The sequence below is a fragment of the Hemiscyllium ocellatum genome, chromosome 44 (assembly GCF_020745735.1).
Source record: "Hemiscyllium ocellatum isolate sHemOce1 chromosome 44, sHemOce1.pat.X.cur, whole genome shotgun sequence".
NCBI lineage: Eukaryota > Metazoa > Chordata > Chondrichthyes > Orectolobiformes > Hemiscylliidae > Hemiscyllium > Hemiscyllium ocellatum.
Genome location: NC_083444.1, coordinates 28836560 through 28862461, shown reverse-complemented (window position 1 = coordinate 28862461; position 25902 = coordinate 28836560).

Here is a 25902-nt window from a genome sequence, read left to right as displayed (position 1 = left end):
CTGTTTCTCTTGATGAGTGATGTTATCAACCTGGTGCCCAGGTGTAACTTTGGGTTTTCTTAAATTACAACCAAAGCAGCATGAGGTAATGGAGTCTGGCTCTCACCGATCCAGGGGCTCAGTGCTGCTTTCAGTTACTGAAGTTGCATTATTTGGTGTTGAAGCTATTAGTCACAGCTGTAATTTCTCTCTGCTGTAGGAAAAAAAGCTTGAACTCTGTCTCTGCTGTGAGATTGTTTGTTTTGGTATTCTTATCTTTTAGATTGGAGGAGATAGGAAGTAAGGGAAATCTGTTTTGCTGAATTTGCCTTAGCTAAGTGTCTGTTTATAGGATGTGGCTGTATTGGAACAGTTGATGGGTAGAATTAAATAATATATTATTTTGTTATGTATTCCGACAGGTTCAAGTTGTTTCTTTTCATTGTTCGCATTTTAATTGGGGTGTAAGAATCAAGTCTGTTTTGTGTAAAGCTCAACATTCTGCCCAATCGAATTCTATCCAGAACAGAACACTCTAGAAATGTCCGTGATGTGACCAGCGATGTCTAAGGTTCGACATGACCATTCTCAAACTCACTTGAAATATTGGCCAACAAAGTTTTGCACCTTCTAGAAGGGATGTGAGTGCATTGGAGAGGGAGCAGAAGAGATTGACCAGGCTGTTTCCTGGGCTTGGAGAGTTTCAGTTCTGAAGAGAGCTTGGACAGACTGGGATTGTTTTCATTAAAGGAAACTGAACCCTTTAGTTGAAGGAGGAGTAGAGTATCAACAACGAAATGGCTGGAGGATAGAAGAAAGAGCTGGAAAGAGCAGGATAAATGAGTGGTGAAGTTGTGAATCTTGAAGACAATTCGGAATTATATGAATGATATTTTGAAATGCCACAGTGGACAATGCTGCAGACAGATGTAGACAGTGAAGCAAGAGAATATGACAGACAAGGAGTTAAACCCACACCTCTCTGTATAGTGATCCCAGACCCATACCCTCCCTGGCCTCACCCCTCCATCTCCCTTCAAACTGCTCCATCATCAGTCAACTATTTTGGGTTTCTTCACTGAGCATGCCCAGTATTCTGCAGGGAACAAAGAATGATTCATCCCCAGTTGCTGCTGTACAGATCATGTGTGTCTCAGAGTCAGCTCTGAGACATCTCCTGGGCAGTCTCAATCTGTATCTGTGTCTCTCTGACTCGGTGTCATTGAGCATCACCTGTACACCCTAATGTCTATGTATGGAACTGCTTTGTGTGTTCTGGAATATGAACACATTGTAACCTGAGGAAGGTGAGGGTTTCGGTCCTCCCCGGCTTACTCCCTGTTTGATCGCAGTGAGGCCACTTGAACTGGACAGGTCAAAGTGTGACCTCACAGAACAAGTGTGACCTCACCGTGTACATCGCAGAGAGTTCAGACATCACAACTGGTTCGTAAACTGGCTTCAACTGAGACACGAGGCTGTGTCAGTAAACACAGGAAAGGCTAGGTCACTGCACTGACCGTGTCTCTGGCTGATCTGTCTGGGAGTGAATGTGATCAGAGAGAAGATCAAAACAGCTGGACTTTACAAAGAGAAAACAAAGCTTTGAAAACACCATCAGCAATTGGATCAGGCAGAAGAAGGGGAAGTTTGAAAGGTTTTTTAAAGATATTAGATTAGATTCCCTACAGTGTGGAAACAGGCCCTTCGGCCCAACAAGTCCACACCGACTCTCCGGAGACTAACCCACTCAGTCTCATTTCCCTCTGACTAATGCATCTAACACTACAGGCAATTTAGCATGGCCAATTCACCTGTCCCGCACATCTTTGGACTGTGGGAGGAAACCGGAGCTCTCGAAGCAAACCCACGCAGACACAGGGAGAATGTGCAAACTCCACACAGACAGTCGCCCGAGGCTGGAGTTGAACCTGGTGCTGTGTGGCAGCAGTGCTAACCACTGAGTCACCATGCTGCCCTAAAAAAGGTAAGCGTAAAATTCTTCCTCTTGCACTGACTGAAGATTTGGGAGTAATTGCAGAATAATGCTCGAGAGATTTATTGAAATAGGCGAGATACACAGAACTGATTCTTAACGAGGGACAGAAGTTGTCCCGAATGACACCCTTCTCCTCGGGCCTAGGCCAATCCCTATGTTCATCCTTTTGAAAAGCATTAAGTGTGGTAAAAGTTGTTCAGTAGAGAACTGATGTGCCAACAATTTGAGGAGAGTCCAGAGACAATGCATGTGACTGGGAGGAATACGGGTCAGAAACTGAATTGGAGAGAGATTGATTGAAGGGGAGCTCCCTGTGAGAGATTAGGGTGGGAGAGGAGTCTGACGGTGAGGATTAGAGGGGAGGGCATTGTGGAGAGATGATGCCCTACTTCACATCATCATTGCCCTCAATTCCAGCAACATTACCAAGGGTGCCAACCTCAAGAGTTTGCAGAGATGCAAACCATTCTCAGCATGTGGCCAGTGCCCAATACTCCTCATTAGCTTTAAGAAAGATGTTTGATCTTGATCTTGAGATTTGTTATTTAGTTGGATGGAAGTCGCTGTGGATTTGAAAATCTGCACTCTCTCTTGTATCTCATCCTGCAGACATGATTTGGAGGTGCCGGTGTTGGACTGGGGTGGGGTGGACAAAATTAAAAATCGCATGACATCAGTTTATAGTCCAATAGGTTTATTTGGAAGCACTAGCTTTCGAAGCCCTGCTCCTCATCAAGTGGTGTGATAAAGGAGCAGCACTTCAAAAGCTAGTGCTTCCAAACAATTCTGTTGGACTATAACCTGGTGTAGTGTGATTTTTAACTTCTTGCAGACACATTTCACAGTCAAAGAACAAAGAAAATTTACAGCCCAGGAATAGACCCTTCGGCCCTCCAAGCCTGAGCCGATACAAATCTGCTGTCTAAACCTGTTGCCCAATTGATAAGCATCTGTATCCCTCTGCTCCTCACCTACTCATTCATCTGTCCAGACGCATCTTAAATGAATCTACCGTGCCTGTCTCTACCACCTTTGCTGGCAACACATTCCAGACACACACCACCCTCTGTGTGAGATACTTGTGTGTATCCCCCTTAAACTTTTCACCTCTCACCTTCAAATCGTGACCTCTTGTTATTGAATCCTTCACCCTGTGTAAAAGCTTATCCTATCTACCCTGTCTGTACCCTTTATGATTTTGTAAACCTCAATCAGGAACCCCCACTCTCCTTTTTTCTAACGAAAATAAACCTAACCTATTCAACCTCCCTTCCTAGCTAGCAACTTCCATACCAGGCAACATCTCGTAAACCTTCTCTGCACCCTCTCCAAAGTGTCCACATCCTTTTGGTAATGTGGCGACCAGAACTGTACACATTATTCTAAATGTGGCCGAAGCAATGTCTTGCATAATTTTAACATGACCTGCCAGCTCTTATACTCAATAACCCGTCCAATGAAGGCAAGCATACTGTATGTCTTCTTGACCACTTTATCCACCTGTGCAGCAACCTTCAGGGTACAATGGACCTGCACTCCCAGATCTCTCTGCTCATCAACTTTTCCTCAGGATCTTCCATTCATTGTATAATTTGCTCGAAAATTAGTCTTGCCTAAATGCATCACCTCACATTTGTCTGGATTGAACTCCATCTGCCACTTCTCTGCGCAAGTCTCCAGTCTATCTATGTTCTCCTGTATTATTTGACTGTCCCTTATGCTTTCTGCTACTCCACCAATCTTTGTGTCATCTGCAACTTGCTGGTCATACCAACAGTGCCCTCTTCCAGATCATTTCTGCATATCACAAACGACAGTGGCCCCAACACTGACCCCTGTGGATTACCACTGGTCACCGTTCTCCATTTCCAGAAATTCTCTTCAACTCCTACTCTCTGTCTCCTGTTGCTCAACCAGTTCTCTATCCACCTAGCTAGAACACTCCATATACCATGTGACTTCACTTTCTCCATTAGTCTACAATGGGGAACCTTATCAAACGCCTCACTGAAGTCCATGTATACGACATCAACAACCTTTCCTTCACCTATCAACTTGGTCACTTCCTCAAAGAACTCTATTAAGTTGATAAGGCACGACATCCCCCACACAAAACCATGTTGCCTATCACTGATAAGCCCATTCTTTTCTAAATATAAATAGATCCTATCCCTCAGCGCCTTCTCCAGCAACGTTCCCACCATTGACATCAGGCTCACTGGTCCGTAGTTACCTAGAATATCCCTTCTACCCTTCTTGCTCAGGAGGACAACGTGAGCAATGCTCCAGTCCTCCGGCACCTCACCTGTGTTTAAGGATGCTACAAAGATATCTGTCAGGCCCCAGCTATTTCCTGTCTCACCTCCCTCAGCAATCTGGGATAAATCCCATATGGTCCTGGGGATTTGTCCACCTTAATAACCTTTAGTCCACCCAACACATCTTCCCTACTTACGCTAACGTGTTCAAGACTAATCAAACTTCTGTCTCTAATCTCAACATTCATCATATCCCTCTCCTCAGTGAACACTGATGTAAAGTAATCATTCAGAATCTAACCCATTCTCTCAGGTTCGACACACAGCCTTCCTTCATTATCCTTTAGTGAACCAATCCTTTCTCTAGTTATCCGCTTGCTTCTTATATAATAATAAAATGCTTTGGGATTCTCCTTAATTCTGCTCGCTAAAGCTATTTCATGACCCCTTTTAACCCGCTTGATTCCTCGTTTAAGACTGGTCTTACTCTTCCGATATTCTTCCAGCTCCCATTCTGTTCTTAGCTGCCTAGACGTTATGTACGCTTCCCTTTGCTTCTTGGCTAGTCGTACAATTTCTCCTGTTATCCACGGTTCATCAATCTTGCCCTTCCTATCCTTTGCCTTCAACAGGACATGCCTATCCTGCACTATCTTGAACCTCTCTTTGAAAGCCTTCCACATATCAAATGTGGACTTCTCTTCAAATAGCTGTGTCCCATCCACATTTCCCAGCTCCTGACTAATTTAAATATAACTGGCCTTGACCCAGTTTGATACTCTTCCCTTAGGACCACACTCATCTTTATCAATGAGTATTCTAAACCTTAGAGAATTGTGGTCACTGTTCCCAAAGAAATCCCCCACCGCAACTTCTACCACCTGGCCTGGCTTGTTCCCCAACACCAGGTCCAATATGGCCCCTTCTGTCGTCGGACTATTGACACACTGCTCTAGAAAACTCTCCTGGACGCTTTGTACAAATTCTACTCCATCCAGACCTCTGACGCTAAGTGTATCCCAGTCAATGTTGGGAAAATTAACATCTCCCATCACCACTTCCCTATTGCCTCTACATCTTTCCATAATCTGTTTACCTATTTGTTTTCTACCTCACGCTCACTCTTGGGAGGCCTGTAACACAGCCTCAACAATGTAACTGCATCCTTCTTATCTCTCAGCTCTAACCATAATGCCTTACTGCTCAAGCCCTCCATAGTGTCCTCCTTTAGCACAGCTGTGGTATCATCCCTGACCAACAATGCAACTCCACCCCACCCCCACTATGATTTCCCTCACTGTCTTGTCTGAAGCATCTATATCCTGGAACATGCCAATCATGCCCTTCCTTCAACCAAGTCTCTGTGATCGCAATAACGTCATACTCCGAGGCTCCAATCCAAGCCCTTAAGTTCATCTGCCTTCTACACTATACTCCTTGCATTAAAGTAGATGCATTTCAGGCCGCCAGTTCTTTTGCATTCATCTGGTCTCTTCCCACTCTTTCCTTTATTAGTGCTATGTTCATTATTCTTACCATCTCCACTCTCCACCTCGCTGCCTACTTGTTTTCTCTTCTGGTTCCCAGTCCCCTGCCACATTAGTTTAAAACCTCCCCAACAGCAGGAGCAAAACCTTTCCCAAGGACATTGGTTCCAGTCTGAGTCAGACGTAGACTGTCCATTTTGTAATAGTCCTACCTTCCCCAGAACCGGTCCCAATGTCCAACAAATCCCTCCCTCCTACACCATCTCTCTATCCACGTGTTCATCCTGCCTATTTTTTTCATTTCTACGCTGGCTAGCACGTGGCACTGGTAGTAATCCCGAGATCATTACCTTTGAGGACCTTCTCTTTAACTTTTCTCCTTGCTCACTGAATTCTTCTTTCAGGACCGCATCTTATTTTTTACTTACATCATTGGTGCTTGCATGCACCAAGACAACTGACTGTTCACCCTCCCCTTATAGAATGCTCTGCAGCCGATCGGTAACATCCCTGACCCGAGCACCTGGGAGGCAACATACCATCCAGGAGTCCCATTTTCAGCCACAGAACCACCGATCTACTCCCCTCACAATAGAATCCCTGATGACTATGGGCCTATGAGTCCTTTTCCCACCATTCTGAACAGCAGTGCCCACCATGGTGCTGTGATCCTGGCAGCTGCTGCCTTACCCTGTTAGGCCATCTCCCCCAACAGTATCCAAAACGCTATACCTGTTTTGAAGGGAGATGAGCTCAGGGGACACCTGCACTGCCTTCCTACTCTTTCTCTGCCTTTTGGTCACCCATTCACTGTCTCCCTCAGCAATCCTAACCTGCGGTGTGACCAGTTCACTAAACGCGCTATCCACGGCCTCCTCAGCATCGCGGATGCTCCTCAGTGAGTCCATCCGCAGCTCCAGAGCCGTTATACAGTCAAACAAGAGCTGCAGCTGGACATGCTTCTTTTAAGTGTAAGGGTCAGGAACGTCAGCCACGTCCGTGAGCTCCCACATCAGGCAAGAGGCACAGAGCATGGGTCTGAGGTCCCCTGCCATTGTAGGCTTAGCTTTATATCAACTAACTAAACCCAAACAATGCACTTAAATATATGAAAAAGAAAGATAAAGAAAAAATTAAAGCTTTATCTTACAGAATCTTTTTCTTCCGGTTCAAGGTGGGGGGAGGGGTGTGCAGGAGGGAGATACTACACTTATAATATCTCAGGTTTAGCCACTGCCCAAATATACATTAAGCCCTTACCTTCCCGGCAGCCCTCACTTCACTCCACCTTCTCTCCTCGCCGCTCTGTCAAAAATGAGGCACAACCAACCCCATTTTCATCTGTCTCCCCGTGATCAGCTTTTCCTTTCTCCCTGCCTCACAATTATCTGTTCCCTTTATCTGTCTGACTGCTCTTCTGTCTCTTTCTGGGCTCCATCTCCACTTATTGCAGCTGTGAGATGCCTCACTCCCCCATCTGCATCTTTCCTCACTCCTTTCAGTTATGATGAAGGATTACTGGATACTGGATCTCTGCTTTAACTCAACAGAATCTGCCAAACCTGCTGAGTTACTCAAGCAATTTCTCTTTTCATTCACATTCACATCCAGATGTCGTTCCCAAGGTGAGACCGCACTTCCTATTGATGGACAGACTTTCTAACCAATCAGAGGGGGATGGAGAACCAAGGTCTGCCCTGAGGACTCTCACAGTGTCAAGATGAGAGTGGTGTTGGAAAAGCACAGCAGGTCAGGCAGCATCCGAGTAGCAGGAAAATCGACATTTCGAGCAGGCGCCCTTCATCAGAATGAGGCTGAGAGCCTCGGGGGTGGAGAGATAAATGGAAGAGGGGTGGGTAGCTGAGAGTGCAATAGGTGGATGAAGGTAGGATAAAGGTGATAGGTCAGAGAGAAGGGTGGGGCGGGTAAGTGGGAAAGAAGTTTGACAGGTGGGACAGGTCATGGGGGCAGTGCTGACTGGAAGGTTGGAACTGGGGTAAGGTGGCAGGAGGGGAAATAAAAAACAGTTCTACCAGAGAAGACACCAGATGGCCTCCTTCTTGAAAGACCATAATGTCCCCTCCCATGTGGTTGAAAATGCCCTCCAATGCATCTCAGCCATGTCCTGCACCTCTGCCCCCAACATTAGACATCCATGGCTAATGAAGGAACTCAGAAAAAGAGAGAGCCTATAAAGTGGCCGAGAGCACGGGGAAATCAGAAGATTGGGAAGATTACAAAAACAAACAGGATAACGAAGAGAAAAATAAGGAAGGAGAGAATCAAATATGAAGGTAAGCTAGCCAGTAATATTAGAAATGTGAATAAAAGTTTCTTTCAATACTTAAGAAACAAATGAGAGGCAAAATTAGAGATCGGGTGCTCAAAATTGATGCAGGAAGGCTAGTGCTGGGAGATAAGGAAATAGCTGAAGAACTTAACAAATACTTTGTGTCAGTCTTCACAGTGGAAGACATGAGTAATATCCCAACAATAGTCAAGGGGCAGAGTTGAGTATGGTAGCCAGTACAAAATAGAAAATACTTGAAAAGCTAAAAGGTCTAAGAACTGATAAATCTCCTGGCCCAGATGGGCTACATCCTAGAGTTCAAGGGAGGTGGCTGAAGAAATAGTGAAGGCATTGGTTATAATCTTTCAAAAATCACTGGAGTCAGAGAAAGTCCCAGGTGATTGCAAGATTGCTGTTGTAACCCCCTTGTTCAAGAAAGGATCAAGACAAAAGATGGAAAATTATGGATGATTAGTCTAACCTTGGTTGTAGGTAAAATTCTAGAATCCATCGTTAAGGATGAGATTTCTAAATTCTTGGAAGTGTAGTGTTGATGAGAACAAGTCAACATGGATTTAGTAAAGGGAGGTCGTGCCTGACAAACCTGTTAGAATTCTTTGAAGAGGTAACAAGCAGGTTAGACCAGGGAAACCCAGTGGATGTTATCTGCCTAGACTTCCAAAAGGCCTTTGATAAGGTGCCTCACGGGAGAATGCTGAGTACGGTGAGGGCCCCTGGTGTTCAACGTGAGCTACTGGCATGGATTGAGGATTGCCTGTCTGACAGAAGGCAGAGAGTTGGGATTAAAGGTTCTTTTTCAGAATGGCAACTGGTGACAAGTGGTGTCCCACAGGGTTCAGTGTTGGGGCTGCAGCTGTTCACTTTCTACATAAATGATCTGGACAAAGAGACTGGAGGCATTCTGGTGAAGTTTGCCGACGATATGAAGTTAGGTGAACAGGCAGGTAGTTCTGAGGAGGTGGGGAGGCTACAGAAAGATTTAGACAGTTTAGGTGAATGGTCCAAGAAATGGCTGATGGAATTCAATTTGAGCAAATGTGAGGTCTTGCACTTTGGGAAAAAGAATACAGGCATGGACTATTTTCTAAACAGTGAGAAAATTCATAAAGTCAAAGTACAAAAGGATCTGAGAGAACTAGTGCAGGATTATCTAAAGGTTGACTTGCAGGTTGAGTACATGTTTAAAAAAGCGGATCTAATGTTGTCATTTATCTCAAGAGGGTTGGAATGTAAAAGCAGTGATGCGCTACTGAGACTTTATAAAGCTTGGGTTAGGCCCGATTTAGAACACTGTGGCCAGGTTTGGGCCCCACACCTCAGGAAATACATACTGACACTGCAGCGTGTCCAGTGGAGATTCACACAGATAATCCCTGGAATGGTAGGCCTAAATGTACGATGAATGGGTGAGGATTCTGGGATTCTATTCATTAGCGTTTCGAAGATTGAAGGGAGATCAAATGGAAACTTACAAAATAATGCATGGCTGAGAAAAGGTGTATGCTGGGAAATTGTTTCTGTCAGGCAGAGACACTAGGACTCATGGGCACCGCCTTAAAATTAGAGAGGGTCAATTTAGAACGAAAATGAGGAAACATTTCTTCAGCCAGAGAGTGATGGGCCACGCAGAATGTGCAAGCTCCACACATTCAGTTGCCTGAGGCAGGAATTGAGCCGAGGTCTCGGGCGCTGTGAGGCAGCAGTGCTAGCCACTGTGCCACCCACAAACCTTATATCATTGTAGTCTCCCCTGGGCTGGGAGGAAATGTCAGGAGCCTGGAGGGTTGCCAGCATTACAGCTTTGTTTTAAAAAGGGTTGAAAACCTAAGGCTAATCCTGGTGATTCCAACCTTGTCAGTTTAACTCTGGGGAACAATTATTTGGGATAAAGTCATATGGAAAAAATATGGGATGGTTAGGAAAAGTCATGAGGAAATTGTGCACGTCTGCCATTCCTAGTTACTGAGTTTTACAGCATAGAAATAGGCTGTTTAGTCCATATCCCTCCATACCTATCCCATTCATGTACCTGCCCAAATGTTTCTCAAATAATGAAATTGCCCTCACTTCTACCACGACCTCTGACAGCTCCTTCCTGACACCATCATCAGTGTGAAAAAAAAATTGCCCTGCTGGATCCTTTAGTATCTCTCCCCTCTCACCTTATCCTTATGCTGTCTAGTTTTAGACTCCCCAACCATGAGGAAAAGCAGGTGGCTATCTACCTTATCTGTGCCTCTCACTTTGTAGACCTCTATAAGGGGACCGCTCCTTCTCCGACGCCCCAAGCAAAAGTTCGAGCTTATCCAGTCTTTCTGTATAACTCAAACTTTCCAGTCCAGGTCGCATCCTGGTCAATCTTTTTTGCACTCTTTCTTGTTTAATAATATCCTTTCTATAGCAGGGTGACCAGAACTGCATGGAGTACTCCAAATGTGGACTCACAAATGCAACAAAACACCCCAATCTCTGTATTCAGTGTTCTGACCAATGAAAGCCATCATGCCTACCTGTGACTCCACTTTCAAGGAACTGTGAACCTGTATCCCCAGATCCCGTTGCTGTATAACGCTCCCCAGAGGCCTATGACTGTAACTCCTGTCCCGGTTTGCCCTACCTCTTACCCAACATCTTGCACCTGTCTAAATTAAACTCCATCTGCCATTCCTCGTCCCAGTGGACCAGTTCATCAAGATCTCGCTGTATTCCTAGATAACATTCTTTACCATTCACTATACCATCGATATTGGTCTCATTCACAAATTGGTTAACCATTCCTACTAAATTTACATCCAAATCATTTAAATAAATGTTGAATAACAGTGGACACACAACCTCCACCACCATCTGTCAAGCCAAGTTTGGATCCAGTTGGCTAGCTCTCCCTGAATCGCATGAGCTTTAACCTTACTCATCAATCTACCAGGTGGTACCCTGTTAAAAGCCTCACTAAAGTCCATATAGACAACATCTCTTCATCTACTTTCTTGATCACTTCTTCGAAAATTCAATCAAATTCATGAGACATGATTTCCTATGCAAAAAGCTATGCTGACTATCCCAGACTATCGTTGCCTTTCCAAATACCTTCAATCCTGTCTCTCAGAATCCCCTGTAGCAACTTACCTACCACAGATGTTAGGCTCAATGGTGGAAAGTTCCCACGCATTTCCCTGCAGCCTTTCTTAAATAATGGTACAATATTAGTCACTCTTCAATCTTCAGGCACTCCATCCCTGGCAGTCAATGATACAAATATCTCCACCGGGGGCCTCTCAGTGTCCTCCCTAGCCTCTCACAGTCCAGGAAGACATTTCATCAGGTCCTGGGGAATGAACCTTAATTCATGTTAAGACTTCAAGCACCTACTCTTCTGTACTTTAGACTGCAAGTAGGCAGCCTGTCTCCCCAATATAGAGGAGTCCACATCGGGTGCAGTGGATGCAGTAAATGATGTGTGTGGAGGTGCAGGTGAATTTGTGGTGGATACGGAAGGATCCCTTGGTGAGACAGGCCGCCTACTTGCGGAACGTTTCAGAGAACACCTCTGGGACACGCGGACCGATCAACCCAACCACCCCGTGGCTCATCACTTCAACTCCCCCTCTCACTCCACCAAGGACATGCAGGTCCTTGGACTCCTTCATCGCCAGACGCCATAGCAACACGATGGCTGGAGGAAGAGCGCCTCATCTTCAGCCTAGGAACCCTCCAACCACAAGGGATGAACTCAGATTTCTCCAGTTTCCTCATTTCCCCTCCCCCGACCTTGTCTCAGTCAAATCCCTCGAACTCAGCACCACCTTCCTAACCTGCAATCATCTTCCTGACCTCTCCGCCTCCACCCCCACTCCGGCCTATCACCCTCACCTTGACCTCCTTCCACCTATCGCATTTCCAACACCCCTCCCCCAAGTCCCTCCTCCCTACCTTTTATTTTAGCCTGCTGGACACACTTTCCTCATTCCTGAAGAAGGGCTCATGCCCGAAACGTCGACTCTCCTGCTCCTTGGATGCTGCCTGACATGCTGCACTTTTCCAGTAACACATTTTCAGCTGAAACTACTGTCTGCCATGCTTCACAATTCTGCTGAGGTCAAGAGGTGGGCAAATTGACAACAGTTTCACTGACAACCCAATAAACACTAAAATGAAAGGAAACATAGGAACAGGAATAGGCCAATCAACCCCTCAAGACTCTTCTGTCATTCAATGCGATCATAGCTGATCTGTGGTCCAACCACATTTACTTGCTTTTGACGCAGATCCCTTAATATCTCTGCTTAACAAAAAGTTACCAACCTCAGATTTGAAATTAACAACTGATACAGCATCCACAGCTATTTGTGGAAGAGGATGTTAAATATCTTCCTGCCTTATATATAGATGTGCTTCCTAACACCTTTTCTCCTATACACAGACTATATCACCTAGTTCTCAAATCAGTGAAAAGAGTTGATCCCTACCTACCCTGTCTTTTCCTGTTAATATACCAAAGAGTTTGATCAGATTACCGCTTAAACTTCTAAATTTATAAAGCGATATGACGGGAAATGTCTGCGACCTCTGGGTTGTTAGTTGAGGAACAGAACTCAGCTCAAAATTCTTCTAATCTTGCAGTCATAGAATCATACAGCACAGAAACAGACCTTTGGGTTCAACTTGTCCATGCCGACCAGCTTTCCCAGACTGAACTAGCAGTGGTGTGATGTTTTCTGGGTCCTGTAATGGAGTTTTAAATTTACACCAGAGAATGTTGCGGATGATGAGTGACTTTCTATTATTATTATGCAACAAGCATCCACCTGGAGCAGTTCTTGGCAGCAGGATCCCATATGTTTCTGCTTCGGAGGCAAAAGCACCATCCTAAAGATGGGCATTTCAAATCCTGAGCAACAGTGCACCAATAAATGATGGTTGAAAACTAACCATTCTGTTCATTCTATATTCTGCAAAGCAACTTGTTCAGAAATGTTATTGCGTATCTCTGGAACAGGCAAGACTCGGACTCTGGCCACCTGACTCAGAGATGGGGACATTACCACTGCACAATGTGCCTCTGAAGGCACATTATGCTGAGTAACATTGCCCCTCAACCTTTAAGTACTTGTGAAAAATTTAGATTGCTACTCCCAATATTCAACACGGGAGCAAAATTGGGCTCTTGCGGTGCTTCTACCTCTGGCCCAGGAGTCCTTCTCCAAAGCTGGGTCTGAACAGATTGATTGAACTATTTAGAGACTCTTGTGGCTGGGATTTTGTATTCATTCATGAGAGGAAGGCTTTGCTGGCTTAGGAAGCATTTAATTCACATTCCTAATTGTCCAGAGGCCAGTTGTGATTGAGTCACATTGACTAGGTGGTCTGGAGTCATATGTAGGCCAAACCAGGTAAGGATGGCAGTTTCCTTCCCTAAAGAACATCAGTGAACCAGGGGAGATTTTCCCAAAAGTCAACAATGGATTCATGGTCATTGTGAGACTCTTCATGCCTGATTTTGTATAGAATGCAAGCTCCACCATCTGCCACAGTGGGATTTGTACTTGGAGACCAGGCTCATTACCTACGTCGGTAGATTAACAGTTTAGTGACAATAACACTAGGCCATTACCTCCCCTGACCCAGCGGCCTCTGTTTAAAACCCATCTACTTCAGAGCTGTGCCACAACACATCTGAATATGTGTTTAAAAAGCATCCATAAGTACAAAATTAATTTATCCTACAAGTTAATTTTGGGTGGGTGTTGTGAAGATGTGGAGTGTACTGTACCTTTAAGAGAGTTAAAAGCTACAGAACTACCTGACAGAAAAAAACGATAATGTAATGTGCCCCAGCTACTGGTGTAGTTAGGGTAGCTGGTTGCCAAGAAACAACAAAACAGAATCGAATTAGGCCAATCAGTTTAAATTATATCCCAAAAAATACCAAACTCCAATCAAGTTTGAATTTGGTATATTGACAATCTTAAAATGATACAATCCTGTGCTTTAGGGGTATAAGACAAGGGAAATTTGAAGAGTTGGGAGGAGCATCTTCTCAACTGCAACAGCATCTGCACGCTACCCAGCAAAATAGTTCTCTTAAAAGGTCCCTTTATCGATCAGTAACCTGTGACACAATATCCCCAAGGAGAAGGAAAGAAGACTGAAATATAGAGAAGAACAAAAGCTGCCTGGTTTTGAGATAAGAAGCTTGTTTTTTTTGTAAATCTTAGTCGGGGGTGTTTTAATTCGACTAGTATTGTATGTGCAAGGTTTGTGAAGGTTTGTAGCTCAGGTTGAGGTTTAGGGTGTAGGTTTGCTCGCTGAGCTATAGGTTTGATATCCAGACGTTTCATTACCTGGCTAGGTAACATTATCAGTGGTGACCTCCAAGTGAAGCGAAGCTGTGGTCTCCTGCTTTCTATTTATATCTTTCTCCTGGATGGGGTTCCTGGTGTTTGTCGTGATGTCATTTCCTGTTCGTTTTCTGAGGGGTTGATAGATGGTATCTAGATCTATGTGCTTGTTTATGGCGTTGTGGTTGGAGTGCCAGGCTTCTAGGAATTCTCTGGCATGTCTTTCCTTAGCCTGTTCCAGGATAGATGTGTTGTCCCAGTCGAAATGGTGGATTTTTTCATGCGTGTGTAAGGCTACGAAGGAGAGTGCCGGGTCTTTTTGTGGCTAGCTGGTGTTCATGTATACTAGTGGCTAACTTTCTTCCTGTTTGTCCTACGTAGTGTTTGTGGCAGTCCTTGCATGGAATTTTGTAGATGACGTTGGTTTTGTCCAAGGGTTGTACTGGGTCTTTTAAGTTTATTAGTTTTTGTTTGAAAGTGTTGGTGGATTTGTGTGCTACTAGGATTCAGAGGGGTCTTAGTAGTCTGGCTATCATTTCTGAAACTTCTTTGATGTATGGTAAGGTGGTTAGGGTTTCTGGCTGTGTTTTGTCTGCTTGTCGTGGTTTGATCTTGAGGAATCTGCGGACTGTATTTTTTGAGTATCTGTTCGTCTTGATTAGGTTGTATAGGTGGTTCTCCTCTGTTTTCCGAAGTTCGTCTGTGCTGCAGTGTGTGGTGGGTCGTTGGAATAGTGTTCTGATACAGTTTCGTTTGTGTGTGTTGGGATGGTTGCTGGTGTAGTTAAGTATTTGGTCAGTGTTTGTTGGTTTTGTGTATATGCAGGTTTGTAGTTCTCCGTTGTCCTTTCTTTCAACTGTGACATCCAGGAATGCGAGTTTGTTGTCGGTTTCTTCCTCCTTGGTGAACGTTATGCCTGTGAGGGTGTTGTTGATGATATTAAATGTCTCTTCTATCTTGTTTCGTTTTGTGATGTCAAAGGTGTCATCTATGTAGCGAACCCAGATTTTTGGTTTGATAGTTGGTAGGGCTGTTTGTTCGAGTCTTTGCATTACCGCTTCTGCTATGAATCCTGATAGCGGAGATCCCATGGGTGTTCCGTTGGTTTGTTTGTAGATTATGTTGTTGAAGGTGAAGTGGGTGGTGAGGCACAGGTCCATGAGTTTCATGATGTTTTTGTTGGTAATGTGATTGATGGTGGTTGGGGTGTGTGTGATGGTTTGTTCTAAAAGTGTGATGAGTGTTTCCTTTGCCAGGTCAATGTTGATGGAGGTGAACAGTATTGTATATTGTATTGTCTGTATCCTTTTATTTCCTGCCAATCATGTCTGTCAAAATGCCAGTAGACGTTGCTATTGTGTCTGCTTCGTCCACTTCCTCTGAGCGCATTCCAGGCACATTGAGTCAGTCATATTGTCACACAGCACGGAAACAGACCCTTCAGTCCAACCCGTCCATACCGAGCATAATCCCAAACTAAACTAGTCCCACCTGCCTGCTCCTGGCCTACAACTCTCCAAACCTTTCCTACTCATGGTTAAAAATCACACAACACCAGGTTATAGTCCAACAAGTTTAATTGGAAGCACACTAGCGTTCGGAGCGACGCTGGTGTTGTGTGATTTTTAACTTTGTACACCCCAGTCCAACACTGGCATCTCCAAATCATTTCCTATTCATGTACTTCTCTCATGAGCTCTTTCTAAACATTGTAATTATACCCACATCCACCACTTCCTCAGGAATTTCCCTCTGTGGATTAAGAAAGTTCCCTTCTCATTTCTTTTAATCATTCCCCCTTTACCCTTAAATCTATGTCCCCTAGTAATTGAGATTTCTATCCTGGGGAAAAAAAACCTATGCATTCTATCCATGCCTTTCATAATTTTGTAAATCTCTATCAGGCCACCTTTCAGCCTCTGGTGTTCAAGTAAAAACTAATCTTGTACAATCTCCTTCACAGATAATACCTCCCAAACCAGACAAAATCCTGGAGAACATTTTTTCTACCCTCTCCAATGCTCTCACATGTTTCTGGTCATGATGCAATGACCAGAACTGTACACAATATTCCAAATGGAACCTTTCTAACGCTCTGCAACATGGCTTGCCAATTTTTATACTCTATGTCCTAAACAATGAAGGCAAGCGTGCAATATGCCTTCGAGACGACCTCATCCACTGACATTGTCCCTTTCTAGGAACTGTGGACCTGTATGCTTCAAGCCCCTGTACTTTAATGCTTCTAAGGGTTCTGCCAATTACTGTGTAACTTCCCTTATGCATTGGACCTTCCAAATGAATCAGCTCATATTTTTCCAGATTAAAGTCCATCTGCCATTTCTTCACCCAAATCTCCAGATTATCTATAATCCTGCTGTATCCTCTGGCAATTCCCCACATTATCCACAGCTCCCCCAATGTTTGTGTTATCGGCAAACTTACTGATCAGATGATGGTCATTGTCCTCCAAATTATTTATAAACAAATGAGGGGTCTCAATACTTATCTCAGTGGAACAATACTGGTCATATGGCCATATGACTTCACCCACAGTATCTGCTTACCATGACAGACCTTGACAAAGGCCTTGCTAAAGTCCAGTGAGACAATATCTGCCACTCTACTCTCTTCAGGCATCTTTGCCACTTCCTCAAAAATCTCAATCAAGTGTGTGAGACATGACCTTCTCCACACCAAGCCTTGCTGCCTGTCACTAATTAGTCATTTTATTTTCCAAATGTGACTAAATCCTGGCCCTAAGAATCTTCTCCAATATCTCTTGGCTTGGCGGTATAGAGTCATGGAGTTATACAGCAAGGAAACAAGCCCTTCAGTCCAACCCATCCATACTGACCAGGTATGTTAAATTACCACTGACATAAGGCTCACTGGATTTCCCATATTATCCGTGTTGCCCTTCTGAAACAAGGGAACAACATTGGTTATTCTCCAGTCCTCTTGGACCTCTCCTGTAACTAAAGAGGATTTAAAGATTTTGTACAAGGCCCCAGCAATTTCCTCCCTAGAAAAGCTACCATCAGCTCCTGAGAACTTGTAACCTCATGGTTTTTTGAAAAGCCTTCCTCCTTTTTATGTATCGACATGCCCTAGAATTATCTACATACCCTTGTCTAGACTCACCATTCACCATGTCCATTTCTTTTGAATACCCAAGCAAATTATTCTCCAAGGTCCTCACACACATCCTCTGGCTTCATGCAGAAATTTCCTTCTTTGTCCTCAAATGGACCTAGCTTTTCCCTCACCCGCACCAACCAATCCAACCGCCCCATGGCTGAACACCTTAACTCCCTCTCCCATTCCGCCAAGGACATGCAGGTCCTTGGCCTCCTCCATCACCAGACCATGGCAACACAATGCCTGAAGGAAGAGCACCTCATCTTTCGCCTAGGAACCCTCCAGCCACAAGGGATGAATGCAGATTTCTATAGCTCTCTCATTTCCCCTCTCCCCCCCACCTTATCTCAGTCCCAACCCTCGGACTCAGCACTGCCTTCTTGACCTGCAATCTTCTTTCCGACCTCTCCGCCCCCACCCCCACTCCGGCCTATCACCCTCACCTAACCTCCTTCCACCTAACACATTCCCAACACCCCTCCCCCAAGTCCCTCCTCCCTACCTTTTGTCTTAGCCTGCTTGGCACACCCTCCTCATTCCTGAAGAAGGGCTTATGCCTGAAACGTTGATTCTCCTGCTCCTTGGATGCTGCCTGACCTGCTGCATTTTTCCCGCAACACATTTTTCAGCTTTGGCCAATATCCCTCTAAACCCTTCCTATTCATGTACCTATCCAGGTGCCATTTAAATGTTGTAATTGTCCCAGCCTCCATCCCTTCAATGGTAGTTCATTCCCTGTGCATCACCCTGTGTGTGTGAAAGCATTGCCCCTTACATCCCTTTTACACCTTTCCTCTCTCATCTGAAACCTATGCCTTCTGCCATTGGACTCTCATACCCTGGGAAAAAGACCTTGACTATTCACCCTTTACATGTACCTCATGATTTCATAAAACTCTGAAGTCACCCCTCAGCCTCCAATGCTATAGGGAAAATAGCTTCCATTTATTCAGCTTCTCCCTTAGCTCAAAGCCTCCAACCCTGACAACATCATTCGAAAGCTTTCCTGCACCCTTTGAAGTTTCACAACATATTGAAAGAGGCCAGAATTGTACACAGTGTTCCAAAAGTAGCTTAACCAATTGTCATCCAAAGCACTTGAATCTAGCCATCATTATCCTTCACTTTCACAGGAAACGCTGATCTGGAATTCACTAGCCTTTAAAACAGTCTCATATTATCCACGAACAGCTACTCTCATCTATATGCTCTAGTTTATGACTAATATCGCCATGGCTAGCTTCACCCAATTTCGCCAGGAACCACTTTTATCCTCATCATAAGTAATATATAACTTGCAGAATTATGTTCAGTGTTCCCAAAATGTTCTTCCATTGAAACTTTGATCACGTGACTGGGCTCATTTCTTAATACCAGGTCAAGTATTTCCCTTCCTCAATTGGACTAGAGACATATTGCTTCAAGAAACCCTCGTGGATTCAATTAACACAATCTACCCCCACCCACACAAAAGCCCCTTTCCTTAAGGGAGTCCTTGTCAATTTCTAGAATGTTAAAATCACACATCACCACATTTTCACATTTTTTCCATTGACTCTACATGGATATGTTCCTCTGTCTCCCACTGGCTGTTGGGAAGCCTGTAATACAAACCCATTGAAAGGTTTGCAGCCCTCTTATTCCTGAACTCTACCCATATGACCTCACTAGATAAACCCTCCAAGGTTTCCTCCCTCAGTAAACCTGTGATATTCTCCCTAATCAATAATCCTCAACATCTTTTACATCCCTCTCTATTTTGCATGATAAAATATATAACATTAAGCTACCATTCTTTTCCTCCTTTGAACCAAGTAATAGCTACAATGTCATAGTTATATGCATGAATCCAAGTCCTAAGTTCATCTGTTTAATGTGTCATAATCCTTGCATTAGAACAAATTCACTTCAGATCGCCAGTCCTGCAGTGGTCAGTAACCTCTTCCTGTCTGTTCTTCTACTTCATTGAGAGTGCGCTGCTGAAAAAGAACAGCAGGTCAGGCAGCATCCAAAGAGCAGGAGACTCGATGTTTCAGGCAAAAGCCCTCCATCAAGAATCAGGCTTGTAGTTCAGGGGGGCTGATAGATAAATGGGAGGGGTGTGCGGCAGGGGGTAGTGGGGGAATGTGATAAGTAGGTGAAGGTGGGTGGAGGAGGGAAGGTGATAGAAGGATGGAGCGGATAGGTGAAAAGGAAGATGGACAGGTCAGGAGGGCAGTGCCGAGTTGGAGGGTTGAGACTGCAATAATGTGCATGGGAGGGAAAATGAGGAAACTGGTGAAATACACATCAATCCCACGTACACCTCCCCCCTCACCTCTATCCCAGAAACCAAAGGATCCTTCCACATCTGATAGAGATTTACCTGTACTTCCACACACATCATCTACTGTATCCGTTGCACCCGATGTGGTCTCCTTGAGACAGGACGCCAACTTGCGGATTATTTCAGAGAATACCACTAGGACACCAGCGCCAACCAGTCCCATCCCCCCAAACATTTTAACTCCCCCTCTCACTTCACCAAGGACAAACAGGTCCTGGGCCTCCTCCATCACCAAACCCAAACCACCCAACACCTACAGGAAGAACACCTCATCTTCCACTTTGGGACCTCACAACCACACAGGATTTCACCAGTTTCCTCATTTCCTCTCCCTCCACCTTATCCCAGTCCCATTCCTCCAACTCAGCACCCCCCTCTTGATCTGTCCATTTTCCTTCCCACCTATCCACTCCAGCCTATCATCGTTCCCTGCCACTTTCACCTACCTAACATGTTTTCAGCTACATTTCCCCCCAGCCTCAGCCTTCTCCGATTTATCTCTCAGACCTCCGCCCCACAAGCCCCATTCCTGATAAAGAGCTTATGACTGAAACGTTGACTCTCTTACTGCTCAGACGCTACCTGACCTGCTGTGATTTTCCAGCACCACAGTCGACTCTGATCTCCAGCATCTGCAGTCCTCCCTTTCTCCCACCCTGCTTTAACTAACTACCGAGTGACACCAGCAAACCTCCCTGCCAGGAGATTGGTGCCTCTGCAATTTGTGTTCAATCCTTCCTTCTTGTTGAGGTCCCAATCACCCTGGAGGACATTCCAACGATCCACATATTGGAAGCCCTCCATCCGAAAGCCTTTTAGCAATGTTTTTAACTGCACTGTCTTCCTATTCCTCGCTTTACTGGCACATGGAGTAATCCAGAAGATGTGAACCCCAGAGGGGTTGCCTATGTTATTCATACCAATCTGTACCACACTCTTTGGCTACTCAGAGTCATAGAGATGTACAGCATGGAAACAGACCATGCTGTACATGGTCCAACTCATCCATGCCAAACAGATATCCTAACCTAATCTAGTCCCACTTGCCAGCAGCTTGGTCCATATCCCTCTGAACCCTTCTTTTTCATGTACCCATTCCAGATGCATTTTAAATGCTATAGTTGTACTGGACTCCGCCACTTCCTCTGGTCGCTCATTCCATACAAGCACCACCCTGTGTGTGAAAACGCTGCCCCTTAGGTCCCTTTTTTTATCTTTCCCACTCACCCTAATCCTATGCCCTCTAGTTCTGTACTCCCCACCCCAAGGAAAATACTTTGTCGATTGATCCCATCCATGCCCCCTCATGATTTTATAAACTTCTATAAGATCACCCCTCAACCTCTGACACTCCAGTGAAAACAGCCCCAGCCTGTTCAGCCTCTCCCTATAGCTCAAATCTTCCAACCCTGGCCACATTCCTACAAATCTTTTCCGAAATTTTTCAAGTTTCACAAATCCTTCCTACAGGATGGAGACCAGAATTGCACACAATATTCCAAAAGTAGCCTAACCTACTTTGTACAGCTTCAACTTATTGTTCCTTTTGACAATGTTCTATACCCACTCACAGACATCCTTGACCCTGGAACAAGGGGGGCCATGCACCATCCTGGTCCCTTTTGCAGCCACAGAAATGCCTATGGAGACCCCTAGTAGTACTGGTTTTCTGTACTTTGATCCTGCCTGTTGAAAAACAGTGCCAGCTGTGGTAGCACTGTTCTGGCAGCTGCTATTGTTATCCCCTGATCGGGCCCTATCCATCACTCCACTCCTCTCCTCTCCTTTCAATATCCAAAACGGTATACTTGATGGAGATTGTTTAGCCACAGGGGTGTCACAGTCTCCAACTGCCTGTCCCTTCCAGCTATCTGCCTGAACCTTGGTAGTGTCCACGACTCTAAAACTCCTGTCTATGACGTTTTCCACCCACTTTCCTGAATGCCCCGAAGTGTGTCCCCGAACTGACCCATGTAATCTGACAGAAGCTACAATTGGACAGTTCCCACCGGTTTGGTTGGCATGACTGTTCCAACTATCTCTTATTTCCCACATTCTACATGATAAGCAAACTATCCAGTGTACTGCCATTTTAATCTTCTCACAACTATTTCATTGAAAATCAATGTCTATTAAAATTAACTTACAGCAAACTAGATGGCCCTAGAGTTAGAATCTCATTAAAGAATATTAAATATGCTATTAATTATCGAAATAGCAGTCTAGGTCCCGGTCTAAATCCCAGGACTGTACTGCTCCCCCACCAGCCTGACTCCCATTGCCCTTAAACCTGATGGGGAGGGAAAGGTGAATGGAGGTTTCAGGTAAGAACAGAGCGAGTCATCTGACCGTTACTGACCTATCAGGAGCCCTTCTGTCCAAAACGTTACTTTGGCATTGTGACGTCACTCCCCCCGCCCCCCAGGTCTGTCCCCGGAAGCTCCTTCTGCTGCCTCAGACCCTCAAGGTGTGTCCTCAAACCCGAGCCCGCTCCTTCGGGATTGATCTGGAAGCTCCCACTGAGTGAGACCGTATCATGCGGGGTCACAGGAAGCCCTGACAGTGCTGGGTGTCGACAGTGTTGGTTAAATATTAATTTGCTCAACCTGTCACTGAGAGAGGTGTGAAAAAGGGGATAAATCGGAATCACCTTCTTCTGTGCTGTCGATCTCTACGACAATCATATAACCAGAAGGTAACACACTGAGATCTTCATCAAGGTGCAGGAACTACTGACTGCAGATGCTGGAATCGGAATTGAAAACAACAAATGCTGGAGATCACAGCGGGTCAGATAGCATTCAAGACGGACAACAAGCTAATGTTTCCAGTCTAGATGACTCTTCATCTTAATCAATTCAGTTAAATTTTTTTAGTGTCATTGCATTTTGATATCAATACGATCATTTTGCTGTTATTAGAATGTAGTTTGCTTACATTTGTTGAATAGTAGCAGCAACAAAATTCCGCCAGCATTTTGATCAGTCTGACAATGGTACATATTCTTTTGTTTAGCTTGTGAACAAATGCAAAATTTTCACGGACGGAGTAAATGTGGGACAAATACAATGTACTTCAATGAAAGGAAGAAATGGAAAGGAAGAAATGGAGAAAAAAAATACTGAAAAGTTGTTTACTTGAAGGACCGATAACGAACTGAGAGCAAAATAGAAATTAGTGAGGTGGGCCCATGGCTTAGTGGTTAGTGGATGGAATCATGTGATGATGAAAACCACATGTTAGACATTGTCAGGATACTAGATCAGTTTTAGTGAGATGGAAGAAATGCCATGATGAATATTTCACTGGGAAGAATAGCTTGTGTGTGCTCTGCAAGCAACAAGATCCTAGCAGAGAGCACAAGTAAAAATACCACGGTGGGGAGGGATCGGTGTCAGCGGTTTTAAGGGAGACGCTGGAATACCCAATGAGTTCAGTTTCCAAATCGATTATGATAGAATTATTCAGTTTATGTTGTATGCAGCTTTTGGTCTGAGCCCTAACACTATGGTCATTGTGTCATTCAGAACTGAGAGAGCTAAGTTTGGCTCGACCTAGAAATAAGTGAAAGATCATCATGGGGTGGCACGGTGGTTCAGTGGTTAGTGCTGCTGCCTCGCAGCACCAGGGTCCCAGGTTCGATTCCAGCCTCAGGCAGCTGTCTGTATGAAGTTTGCACATTTCTTCCCGTATGTGTGTTTCCTCTGGGTGCTCCAGTTTCCTCCCACAGTCCAAAGATGTGCCAGTCAGGTGAGTTGGCCATGTTAAATTGCCCATAGGTTAGGTGTGTTAGTCAGAGGGAGATGGGTCTGGGTAGGCTACTCTTCGAAGGGCCTGTTTCCATACTGTAGGGAATCTAAAACTAATAAGAAATATGTTGTCAAGTTTTAAACAGGTCACCTTATGAAGTTCAAGTTCAAGTGCCAGTAAAGTGCCACTCATGTCATTGAGACAGGTAATGTTGAGGGACTCTTGAAGAAGTGTCCTGTCCAGATCATTGAAAGTGAGGAATTACAACCCCTTGTGAAGTTTTCTTGACTTGGTAGTGTTCCATGTTATTCATGTCCGATGAGTTTAGCTGAGAAATCTCTGGCCACTGTTCTAATTACTTTTGCTAATCAATGTGCTCCATAGTGTGCTCTATCAAAGTCTGTTCCTATATTTGCCTCTTGTTAATTCTGGATGTTGAATATGAACTGTGCATAAATTCTGGCCCACTTTCATAAATGCATTATGTAAAATCTGTTGCTGTTTGTTGCTGGAGAATTATTCAGCTTTTTTCGCTGACTAAGTTCCTTGAACTCACTGTGTCTACATTTTAGGTGAAGGTAATTGGCCTCTAGTCAAATCATAATATAGATTTTCCACATGCTCATGTGTCACATTGTAAAACGTACAAAACAAATGGTAAATGTGACTTGAAATTAACATGCAGAGTTCATTCAAAGTGGTTTCTTACAACTACAAAATACTTTTAAACAAAACAAAAACAAGTTACATGTCATGAATACAGTAAATAGTTTTTGCCATACTGAATATCCCTGTCACCAAGAATGACCACAGCTTGAAAATTTATCAATTCATATTGAAGGGAAGAGTCTTTCATGTTTGGACAGATGACATACATTTACAAAAGTATATCATACCAGCTATTCCACAATAAAAAAAACTTCGGGAAAATGTTTACAAATTAAGACCAGAGCTGTGAAGGAACTATGTCATGATTCCAAAAACGAATTTTCCATGGTGGAAGAAAGGCTTCCTTAGAAACATGAACCATCAAGCTAAGTCAGATAGTGATTATGACATCAAATATAATAACATGCAAATTTATCATTTCATTAAGTTTCCTCCCCAGAGGCTCGGTGAGCATTTGCATTGTGTCATTTAGTGTTCTTGCCAAGTTGGGGATGACATGTTTTCAAGAAGCATTGCATTCAATTTGATGTGATCTCGCTGAATTCTCGATAGGATTGGGATCCAGGATTATTAAACAGCTGCAGTGAATGAAAGGTAGAATATTTCCAAATCCAGATTGTTTGTAGATTGAATATCCGGGTTGTGGGTTTGGTACGATAGGAATATAAAGATACAGAATAAAGCAATTCAGTGCAGCATGTCTGCACTAACCAGTAAGAAATTGAAAAAAGAAAAGTCACCCAATTTAATTTCAAGGATGAGAAAGTGAGACTGCAGATGCTGGAGATCAGAATCTCTGGCGCTGGAAAAGCACAGCAGGTCAGGCAGCATCCGAGGAGCAGGACAGTCGATGTTTCGGGCACAATCTCTTCATCAGGAATGGGGGGTGGCCCAAGGGGACTGAGAGATAGGGTTGGGCTATAGGGGGTTGGGAAGGTGGCTGGGAATGCAATAGGTAGATAAAGGTGAAGAGATAGATCAGAGAGGAGGGTGGAGCAGATTGGTGGGAAGTAAATGGACAAGTAGGACAGTTCAAGAGGGCAGTGCTGAGTTGGAAGGTTGGATCTTGGAGAAGGTGGGGGAAGGGGAAATGAGGAACATGGTGAAACCTATATTGATTCTGGGTGATTGAAGGGTCCCAAGGCAGAAGATGAGACATTCTTCCTCCAGATGTCAGGTGGTTAGGGTTTGGTGGTGGAGAAGGCCCAGGACTTGCATATCCTTGGCGGAGTGGATCACGTTGACACAAGTAGGGAGGATGTTTTGGGTAGGATGGAGGTTATTAAGGTGGACAAATCCCCAGGACCAGATGGGATCTATCACAGGTTGCTGAGGGAGGCGAGAGAGGAAATAGCTGGGACCTGACAGATATCTTTGTGGCATCCTTAAATACAGGGAGGTGCCGGAGGACTGGAAGGTTGCTCATGTTGTCCCCCCTTTACAAGAAATAGGGATATTGCGGTTAACTACAGACCAGTGAGCCTGGCGCCGGTGGTGGGAAAGTTGCTGGAGAAGGTACTGAGGGATAGGTTCTATTTATATTTGGAAAATAATGGGCTTATCAGTGGTAGACAACATAGATTTGTGTGGGGGAGATCGTGCCTTACCAACTTTTTAGAGTTCTTCGAGGAAGGGACCAAGTTG